Here is an 11,335-nt window from a genome sequence, read left to right as displayed (position 1 = left end):
TCATCTTATCAGTGTGATAGGGCTTGGATATTGAAGATTTTATCTACGAAGTATGTGGGCCATGGTATCACTTCCTTCTATTTAATTGTCTATTTTAACTGATACCCTTGTGAAGGAGGAAGGCCACTTCTACCATGTGAGAACCGAATTACAGATTTCATCATTAGTTTCTTTGATCCCTAAGAATGTTATTCATATTGGTGAGTGTGCCACCTCCTAAAGGAAGATAGTATCCTATTATACGAAGGCCTGGTTGAAACTCCACACGTCTGCTTAGCTTCTCTGGTATTGCCAAATTAGTAGGTGGGTGTTTTTGTTATTGCCAGACATCACAGACTACTAAGGCCCCTCTCAACTTTTGCTGTGCTGACTGTGACAGTGTCATAGATTTTAAGTATCTTAGGGTGGAGTACTTTGGTTATTATCGAAATACTTTCAATCTCTGAGACTCATCCATTTGTCTTGTTCTTTGAAATACTAAAGCAGACTTTTGAAGGGACATTTTAATTTGTGCCTCTTTATACTATTGAATTAGCCGTTTCTTCAGCCAAAATCTCCAACAAAAAAGTCCAAAGGAGAACCCAGACATACACTCACAATCACATTCTTAATCTGATACACAAAGATACACACACACACACGGAGAGTCATAATCTTACATGCCCAAAACACAATTATGAAAGGAAAAGAAAACCGAAGGACTCACTGAAGGACACCTATGAAATGCACAGAGTTCTCTGTTATCTGTTTCTAGGCCTAATGTTGGAAGTCATTTTGTAGTTAAGTGATTTCACTCTCGTGACATTTTAAGTCAGAATGTTTCAAAAGATAGAACATTCATCTACATCCCATGGGAAGTTACAATTTTTGCATGAAAAACTATTGTGTGATTTAATGAAAATAAAGTTATAGTGTAACAATATTGAAGTCATATTGACCTCTTTAGGCCCTTCAGTGTCACATTTGCTTGCTATACTTTAAGCATCCACTTTCATCCCCTGACCTTCTCCCATCAATTTTTCTACTTTTTGCCCCAATCTTCTGTATTTACCTTACTTATTTTTTGTTTTCAGTTTTACAATTTTAGGCACCAATTATAAAGTAAATACGTAAAGGAAAGAAAATTGAATTCATGTACAATGCTTCCCTAAGCTATTGAGCTATTTTCTCTATAAGCTTTAGAGAATGACAGGTAGTGATATTTTAAAGCCATATGGGAATTGATAACAAAGGTAATGGACCATGTAACCAGGTTTCCCTTGGTAGGACAATTGAAGTACAGGTTAATGCATTATATACCGTGAAATGAAGCAAAGGCAATTCAGACTGTAACAGGATGTTTAAATTGAAGTTATGACCAGGTCCCAACATTCAGTTGATGGAAAAATTCCAAAAGGAGATAGCACCAATTGAATGTTTATAAAGGAAATGATCCTGAAGAACTGGTCAATGAATTTTTGACCTCTCAGCCAGATCAAGACTATGAAAAGGGAGGAGTGGCCAGTGTTCTACTATTTCTTTGCCTCTGGTGTGCTGTGATTCATGGGGTCGCGGAGAGTCGGACACGACTGAGCGACTGAACTGAACTGAACTGAACAGGTTAGTACTCTTTTTGTTTCAGGAGGGAACAAAAACAGTAGCTTTTCAACATGATATATTGAATGTCCTTGTCCATGTCTTTTCCAAGTTACCACAGAGGACTAAGTGGATTATTCCTGTTCTTTTTGAGAAGGACCTGCCAGTCAAAGCAGAACATGAAAAGAAGGTAAAAGGGGCTGAGAACGAATAATCAGTACATGACAATGAAATAGCAAATGGAATCACCTTTAAGGTGATATTGCTCAAAGGATGCAAATTTGACAACATCGTCAGTCAGTTAGTCAGTTCAGTCGTTCATTCTTTTCTGACCCTTTGCGACCCCATGAATCACAGCATACCAGGCCTCCCTGTCCATCACCAACAAGTGGAGTTCACCCAAACTCATCTCCATCAAGTCGGTGATGCCATCCAGCCATCTCATTTTCTATCTTCCCCTTCTCCTCCTGCCCCAAATTCCTCCCAGCATCAGAGTCTTTTCCAATGAGTCAACTCTTCGCATGAGGTGGCCAAAGTATTGGAGTTTCAGCTTCAGCACCAATCATTCCAATGAACACTCAGAACTGATCTCCCTTAGAATGAACTGGTTGGATCTCCTTGCAATCCAAGGGATTCTCAAGAGTCTTCTCCACACCACAGTTCAAAAGCATAATTCTTCGGCGATCAGCTTTCTTCACAGTCCTACTCTCACATCCATACACGACCACTGGAAAATCGATAGCCTTGACTAGCCAGACCTTGGTTGGCAAAGTAATGCCTCTGCTTTTTATATGCTATCTAGGTTCATCATAACTTTCCTTCCAAGGAGTAAGTGCCTTTTAGTTTCATTAAAAACCTGAAATCTAAAACAGGAGCATTGAACTTTGGGCTTGAAATCATAACTATGGACACCAATTTCAGTAACATTTAGCATGGCTTCAAAATGCTCACCTCTCTAAACATGGCATTCTCACCTACACTGAATGTAATTTTTCAGTGAAAGGAAAAGTATGTTTGTGGACCACTCCCTTATCTACACAGATATTCCACAGATTTCACTGTTCATTAGCTGCAAGAATTAAAGCGGTCAACTGAATTTGGTGTTGTCCTATGTGGGTAACCACCCCATAACAGGGATCTGACTTGATGTTGCCACCATCATCTAAAGGAATGACCCCAAATTTGAGATTTCAAAGATTTCTAGGTAGTGTTCATGATATCTGGATAGTCCAACAAGCAGACACTTTGTTCAGAGTATTTCGTTGTGAAATATACTTGGGATCAACCATTGATATTGATCCCTGCTTACTCCATGACATTTCTAGATTATTAAAATTAATGATTCTTTTTTTAATATACGTGCCTCCACAACTACTATTGAATTTTAGGGCACTGGGGCCTGAAACTACATGCTTAGAATGGGTTCTTATAGACTGTAAATTTCATGAGAGCAGCAGTCTTATTATAATTTAAATTCCCACATTTAACATTCGTGTAAATATAATAAATGTTTATCAACTTGGAAAAAGTTATCACTAAAGAGGAAAGGTCAATTATGATAATACTGAAGGTTATAGGAATATGTTGAGTAATGTATATAGCATTTGATTGGTTATGGCATTTTTTTATTGATAACTTAGTAAGTACTTAAAATGTATCATTTGCAGGCTCTAATTTTAGCTGATGTGAAAGATACATAAAGAGAGTAAGCCCAAAACCCACGGAAGTCCTGATATCTGGGCTCAACTTGGTAGGAGGGCAAACGGCAGTTCCTTCCAACCCCAAGAAAAAGTTGAGACAAAATTGTGAGAAGGGGCTTAGCATGGCTGAAGTTAGGTTGAGAGATTGTAGCTCCGGAAGCACAGTATAAGAGAAAGACAATGAAATTATTAAGGAAAAAAGATACCATGTCTTCACAGAACTTGTTAATCATACTGATGTGCTACAATCACCACCAGGAATTTATTCTGTCTCTGTGGGAACTGATAAGCAACATCTAAACATGCATTAGGAAATATAGGGTGGAATCATGTTGTCAGCAAATAAAGGCGTGCCTTAAGGACAGCATCTTCCCTGGTGGCTCAGATAGTAAAGAGTCTGCCTAAAATGTGGGAGACCCGGGTTCAATCCCTGGGTCGGGAAGACCCCTGCAGAAGGAAATGGCAACCCACTCCAGTATCCTTGCCTGGAGAATCCCATGGATGGAGGAGCATGGTAGGCTACAGTGCACAGGGGTCGCAAAGCGTCCGACACTACTGAGCTACTTCACTGTCGCTTTCAATTAAGGACAGCAGAACAAAAATGTCCCTATACATTATCACTTGTAAAATACATATCTTGTACTGACCATGGGCCAGTCACTGATTATGTCATCTTATCTTTGGTGTCACAGTGACAGTACAGTGGTGATCATGATTTTGATCATCATGATTTTATATTTTCAAGTACATAATGAATTTCTATACTGAAGATAACCTTCTCTCTACCCTTTTAAGACTCTACCAGTATCTAATAGAATATAACGTAACTGTGAATGCACTAAGGTACATACTATGCATTTGAAAATTTTTTTTTTATTTGTATCTCTTCCTTCAGCCACATACTCCTAATGTAGACACCCGTTCATTTCAGCAGGGGTGATTGCAGAAATCACGTTACATCCGTTACCTCTTTTCCTTTTGTTCTCGTTTTCTTGCTTACAAATATTAGATCAGGTGTCATTGACCTAGGATGCATAATGAATATTTTCTTTTTCTGAAGAGTTTATAAAACAGTGCGGTAAAATAGCCAGACATTAAACTAAAGCCTCACTTTTCTCTTCATTGTTTGAACAAAGAAAATGAAACTATGAAGATGAACATGTAAGTTTATTGCTCAAATACAAGAATTGTAGGTATTTGTTGACATCTCCCAACAAAAATTTCAATCTTCATTAGGCTCCATAATCTGGCATTTATTTGATAGGTCCGTTTTAATTAACATCGTCTTCACATAACGATGATTCTTGATGAGTTGACCTCAAAGAGAGGAGGCAGATGTATAAGTGATCTTTGGCACTGAGGGCCATGAGTTGCCTCTCTTTTGAAGGTCACGGAAAGGACTGTCATGGGCTGACATATCACTGTATCTATCTGGAAACTTAGAAGACGCCACCATCAGCCTAGAATAACTGCCCTGAAATGGAGATACAATGTGGTTCTGAGAAGTCGATGTAGTTGTAGTAGGCAAGTCCTCAACGTGGCCATTTACCTGAGTGTAGCTGCTATGTGAGTGCCACTTAAACATGCTCAACTGATTTAAAACAGCAGGTTGATCTCCCACAATCTGTTCTGTTTGGCTCACTGATATTGATGATGGGGAAGGTAAGTCACACAGAGCTAGAGCTCTTGTATTAGCGACTGTCTGGCTGATGTGAGGCTTTTGTATGAAAGGCACACTTAAAATGGTGGCTGAAAATGTACTCTCTCCACTAGTTTCACGAAGAAAATCAGAGTTACAATCATCTACGTTGACACTTGCTTTAACATGCTTCTTCTTGCAATCTCGAACTAATGAAGATATTGCAGACACATTGTTAATCCCAAATCTTCTTTCTATTCTTACTAAAAGTTCAGGATAGCCTCTTTTGAAATTTGGATTATAGTAGATCTGTAACTAAAGTCAAAGGATACAATTATTTAGTTTCTTCATAAACCAAGGTAAAACTGCCTTAAAAGCTAAACTATAAAAGTTTATTCCTTCATACAGATGGCTAACAAACACACGAAAAGATGCTTAACATCACTCATAATCAGAGAAATGCAAATCAAAACCAAAATGAGGTACCATTTTGCGCCATTCATAATGGCTTATATACCAAAGTCTACAAGCAATAATTGCTGGAGAGGGTGTGGAGAAAAGGGAGCCCTCTTACACTGTTGGTGGGAATGCAAACAGCACAACCACTATGGAGAACAGTGTGGAGATTCCTTCAAAAACTGAAAATAGAGCTGCCATACGACCCAGCAATCACACTCTTGGGCATACACACCGAAGAAACCAGAATTGAAAGAGACACATGTACTCCAATGTTTATCGCAGCCAGGAAATGGAGGTAACCTACATGTCCATCTGAAGACGAATGGATAAGAAAGCTATGGTGCATAAATACAATGGAGTATTACTCAGCCATTAAAAATTCATTTGAATCAGTTCCAATGAGTTGGATGAAACTGGAGCCTATTATACAAAGTGAATTAAGGCAGATAGAAAAGGACCAATAGAGTATACTAACACATATATATGTAATTTGAATGGTGATAACGATAACCCTGTAAATGAGACAGCAAGAGAGACACAGATGTATAGAACAGTCTTTTGGATTCTGTGGGAGAGGGCTAGAGTGGGATGATTTGGGAGAATGGCATTGAAACATGTATATTATCATATGTGCAACAAATCACAAATTCAGGTTCGATGCAAGATACAGCATGTGTGGGGCTGGTGTACTGGGATGAACCAGAGAAATGGGATGGGGAGGGAGGTGGAAGGGGATTCAAGATGGGGACACATGTACACCTGGGGCATATTCATGTCTATGTATGGCAAAACCAATACAATAATATAAAGTAATTAGTCTCCAATTAAAATAAATAAAATTAGAAAAGAAAAAATAATTCCTTGAATGATACCAATTAAATTCCATCGAACCAAACGCCTCCAGAGTAATTTTAATAGCTAACATGTTAGAAACAAATGTGCTCCTCAACTAAAAATATGTTGTATATATATAGTAAATACCATAAGTAGCTTCAAGACTCGTATCTTGTTTCAAGTTGATTGGAAAGTTTGTTTAGTTCAGTTCAGTTCAGTTCAGCCGCTCAGTCGTGTCCGACACTCCGCGACCACATGAACCACAGCACCCCAGGCCTCCCTGTCCATCTCCAACTCCCAGAGTACACTCAAACTCATGTCCACAGAGTCGGTGATGCCATCCAGCAATCTCATTCTCCGTCGTCCCCTTCTCCTCCGGACCCCAACCTTTCCCAGCATCAGAGTCTTTTCCAGTGAGTGAACTCGTCGCATGAGGTGGCCAAAGTATTGCAGTTTCAGGTTTAGTATCAGTCCCTCCAATGGACATCCAGGATTGATCTCCTTTAGAACGGACTGGGTCTCCTGGCAGTATAAGGGACTCTCAAGAGTCTTCTCCAACACCACAGTTCAAAAGTATTGATTCTTCGGTGATCAGCTTTCTTCACAGTCCAACTATCATATCATTACATGACCATGGGAAAAACCATTTGTTAAACATCAAATATTATATCCTCCAGCTGTTCTCAGCTTCAAAAAATAAAGCTTTTTCAACAAATTGCTATCTCAAATTTGAATTCCGTTTTAGCTACATATGGTAACATGCTTTCTAGGTCACATGATTTAATCTTACATATTGCTAATAAGTGAAAATTTTGGGATACCTTGCTCAAAAGAGAGATGCTGTTTTCTTATTCCAGAAAGTCAGATAGCGAAGCAGATCTTTGAACAGGTTGTCCCTTTTTACTAAACCCATAAAGGTTCAGCTATCGAACTAAACTTTTCATATTATTGATTTCAATTATTCTGAAAGGCGCCTTTCTTTCCAGCAGACAAAGCCTGAAAAGCATATTCTTCAATAAGAGATCGCAAAACCGAATCCCCAGCAAGTGTATAATCATACAAAGGTCTGATGGAGGTTTCTGAACCAGTGGATTCATCATTTTGAGTCACATCTTGAATTTCTGAAGAAATATGTGCCATCTCAGAAAAATCTTTCTTCAGATGCTTTTCTCATTTTTCTGATTTTACACAAAGCAAATTCAAATGCTGCTTGGCTGGCCTAAGGGGGAAACTCCCTAGACCATCACAGTGGTTCCAAAAGGTACTGTTCTCCTAGCAGTGGAAGGGTAGCTGTGACATCACAAAGTCACAGGTCTCCTAGCAAGTGAAGGGTAGCTGTGACATCACAACGTCACTGGTCTCCTAGAAATTGAAGGGTAATTTTCAACAAGCTTTTACTTCAGCATCAACTTAAAATACAGGCTGCTTACCTAAATAGCAACCAAAGCCATAAGCCTGCAAAACCTCATTCCTAAATAATTTTAATACGGATAAATCACATCAGTAAATCTATTTGGTCTCTGATATAAAAGTGATTCTCGGCGGCGGCCAAGAGGAGCTACCCCACGCCCGAGGCCAGTGTTGTGGCCGAGAGGAGCTGCCATGCCTGAGGCCAGGGCCAGCGGGCGAAAAGAGCTACCCTACTTCCAAGTGGCCCTGGCTGCATGGGCATAGGACGGCTGAGGCTAACTACTCCACATTCAAGATCAGAAGGGTCACCTGTGAGGAGATACCCCTCATCCAAGGTAAGGTGCAGTGGCTGCACTTTGCTGGAGCAACCGTGAAGAGATACCCCACAACCAAGGTAACAGAAAACCAAATATGATGGTAGGTATTGAGAGAGGGTATCAGAGGGCAGACACACTGAAATCGTGATGATAGAAAACTAGTAGAGCTCTTCACATGGACCACAGCCTTCTCTAACTCAGTGAAACTAAGCAATGCTGTGTGGGGCCACCCAGGATGGGCGGGTCATGTTGGAGAGGTCTGACAGAATGTGGTCTACTGGAAAAGGGAATGGCAAACCACTTCAGTACACTTACATCGAGAACCCCAAGAACAGTATTAAAAGACAAAAAAATAGGATATTGAATGAGGAGCTCCCCAGGCCGGTAGGTACCCAATAAGATACTGGAGATCAGTGGTGAAATAACTTCAGGCAAAAATGAAGGGATGGAGCCAAAGCAAAACCAGTACCCAGTTGTGGATGGGACTGGAGATGAAAGCAAGGTCCTGTGCTGCAAACAGCAATATTGCATACGAACCTGGAATGTTAGGTCCATGACAAGACAAACCGGAAGTGGCCAAACAGGAGATGACAAGAGTGAACATAGACCTTCTAGGAATCAGTGAATTCAAATGGACTGGAATGGGTGAATTTAACTCAGATGACCATTATATATACCGCTGTGTGCAGGAATCCCTTAGAAGAAATGGAGTAGCTATCAAGGAGAACAAAAGAGTCCGAAATGTTGTACTTGGATGCAATCGCCAAACGATCAGAATGATCCCTGTTCATTTCCAAGAAAAACCATTCAATATTACAGTAATCCAAGCCTATGCCTCAACCAGTAACACTTAAAAAGCAGAGAGTGAATGGTTCTATGATGACCTATAAGACCATTTAGAATTAACACCTAAAGATGATGTCCTTTTCATTATAGGGGACTGGAATGCAAATGTAGGAATTCAAAAATCACCTGGAGTAACAGCCAAATTTGGCTTTGGAGCATAGAATGCAGCAGGGCAAAGACTGGTAGAATTTTGCAGAGAGGACACACTGGTCATAGCAAACAACCCCTTTCAGGAATAGAAGAGAAGACTCCACATATGGACATCACCAGATGGTCAACACCGAAATCAGATTGATTGTATTCTTCGCAGCCAAAGATGGAGAAATTCTATAAAGTTAGCAAAAATAAGACGAGAGCTGACTGTGACCCAGATCATAAACTCATTATTGCCAAATCCAGACTTAAATTCAAGAAAGTAGGGAAAACCACTAAACCTTTCAGATATGACCTAAATCAAATCCCTTATGATTATACTGTGGAAATGAGAAATAGATTTATGGGATTATATCTGATAGATAGAATGCCTGATGAACTATTGATGAAAGTTCATGACATTGTACAGGAGACAGGGACCAAGACCATCCCCGTGGAAAAGAAATGAAAAAAAAGGAAAATGGCTGTCTGGGGAAGCCTTACAAATAGCTGTGAAAAGAAAAGAAGCGAAAAACAAAGGAGAAAAAAATATATATATATAAGCATCTGAACGCAGAGTTCCAAAGAATATCAAGGAGAGATAAGAAAGCCTTGCTCAGCGATCAATGCAAAGAAATAGAGGAAAACAACAGAATGGGAAAGACAAGAAATCTCTTCAAGAAAATTAGAGATACCAAGGGAACATTTTATGAAAAGATGACCTCGATAAAGGACAGAAATGATATGGACCTAAGAGAAGCAGCACATATTAAGAAAAGGTGGCAAGAAAACACAGAAGAACTGTACAAAACAGATCTTCACAACCAAGATAATCATGATGGTGTGATCAAAGACCTAGAGCCAGACATCTTGGAAAGTGAAGTCAAGTGAATATGAAGTCAAGTGGGCCTTAGAAAGCATTACTACGAACAAAGTTAGTGGAGGTGACAGAATTCCAGTTGATCTATTTCAAATCCTGAAAAATGATACTGTGAAAGAGCTGCACTCAATATGCCAGCAAATTTGGAAAACTTATCAGTGGCCACAGGACTGGTAAATGTCAGTCTTCATTCCAATCCCAATGAAAGGCAATACCAAAGAATGATTTAAACGACCGCACAACTTCAATCATCTCACACACTAGTAAAGTCATGCTCAAAATTCTCCAAGCCAGACTTCAGCAATACGTGAACCATGAACTTCCAGATGTTCAAGCTGGTTTTAGGAAAGGCAGAGTAACCAGAGATCAAATTGCCAACATCCTCTGGATCATGGAAAAAGCAAGAGAGTTGTAGAGAAACATCTATTTCTGCTTCATTGACTATGCCAAATCCTTTGACTGTGTGGATCACAATAAAATCTGGAAAATTCTGAAAGAGGTGGGACCTTTCAGACCACCTGCCCTGCCTCTTGAGAAACCTGTGTGCAGGTCAGGTAGCAACAGTTAAAACTGGACATGGAACGACAGATAAGTTCCAAATAGGAAAAGGAGTACGTAAAAGTTGTATAATATCACCCTTTTTATTTAACTTCTATGCAGAGTACATCATGAGGATCGTTGGCTGGAAGAAGCAGAGGCTGGAATCAAGATTGCCTCGAGAAATATCAATAACCAGATATGCAGATGACATCATTCTTATGGCAGAAATCAAAGAGTAACTAAAAAGGCTCTGATGAAAGTGAAAGAGGAGAGTGGAAAACTTGGCTTTAAGCCAAAATTCAGAAAACTAAGATCGTGGCTTCTGGTCCCAACACTTCATGGGAAATAGATGGGGAAACAGTGGAAACAGTGTCAGACTGTATATTTGGGAGGCTCCAAAATCACTGCAGATGCTGATTGCAGGCAGGAAATTAGAAGACGCTTTCTCCTTGGAAGGAAATTTATGACCAACCTAGATAGCATATTAAAAAGCAGAGACATTACTTTGCCAACCAAGGTCCATCTAGTCAAGGCTAGAGTTTTCCCCTGGTCATGTATGGATGAGAGTGTTGGACTGTGAAGAAAGCTGATCGCCGAAGAATTGATGCTTTTGAACTGTGGTACTGGAGAAGACTCTTGAGAGTCCCTTGGACTGCAAAGAGATCCAACCAGTCCATTCCAAAATAGATCAATACGGCTGTTCACTGGAAGGACTGATGCTAAAGCTGAAACTGCAATACTTTGGCCACCTCATGCGACGAGTTGTTTCACTTGAAAAGAGTCTGATGCTGGGAGGGATTGGGGGTGGGAGAAGATGGGGATGACAGAGAAAGACATGGCTGGATTGCATCATCGACTCGATAGCCATGAGTTTGAGTGAACTCCGGGAGTTGGTGATGGACACGGAGGCCTGGCATGCTGTGATTCATGGGGTCGCAAAGAGTCAGACATGACTGAGGGACTGAAATGAACTGAACATCCTTTCTCAATGATCCATCGGATG

General features: G+C 40.0%; 1 pseudogene; it reads right to left on the bottom strand.

The window, feature by feature from the left end:
• Window positions 1-4,497: 4,497 nt before the first annotated feature.
• LOC148773079 (heat shock transcription factor, Y-linked-like) lies at window positions 4,498-7,347 on the bottom strand (annotated as a pseudogene).
• Between the last annotated feature and the right edge of the window lie 3,988 nt (window positions 7,348-11,335).

The sequence above is a fragment of the Moschus berezovskii genome, chromosome Y (assembly GCF_049115385.1).
Source record: "Moschus berezovskii isolate FMDL1 chromosome Y, NW_MosBer_1.0, whole genome shotgun sequence".
Classification (NCBI taxonomy): Eukaryota; Metazoa; Chordata; class Mammalia; order Artiodactyla; family Moschidae; genus Moschus; species Moschus berezovskii.
The sequence above is the reverse complement of the archived record's forward strand: the minus strand, read 5'-3'. Positions and strand labels throughout refer to the sequence as shown.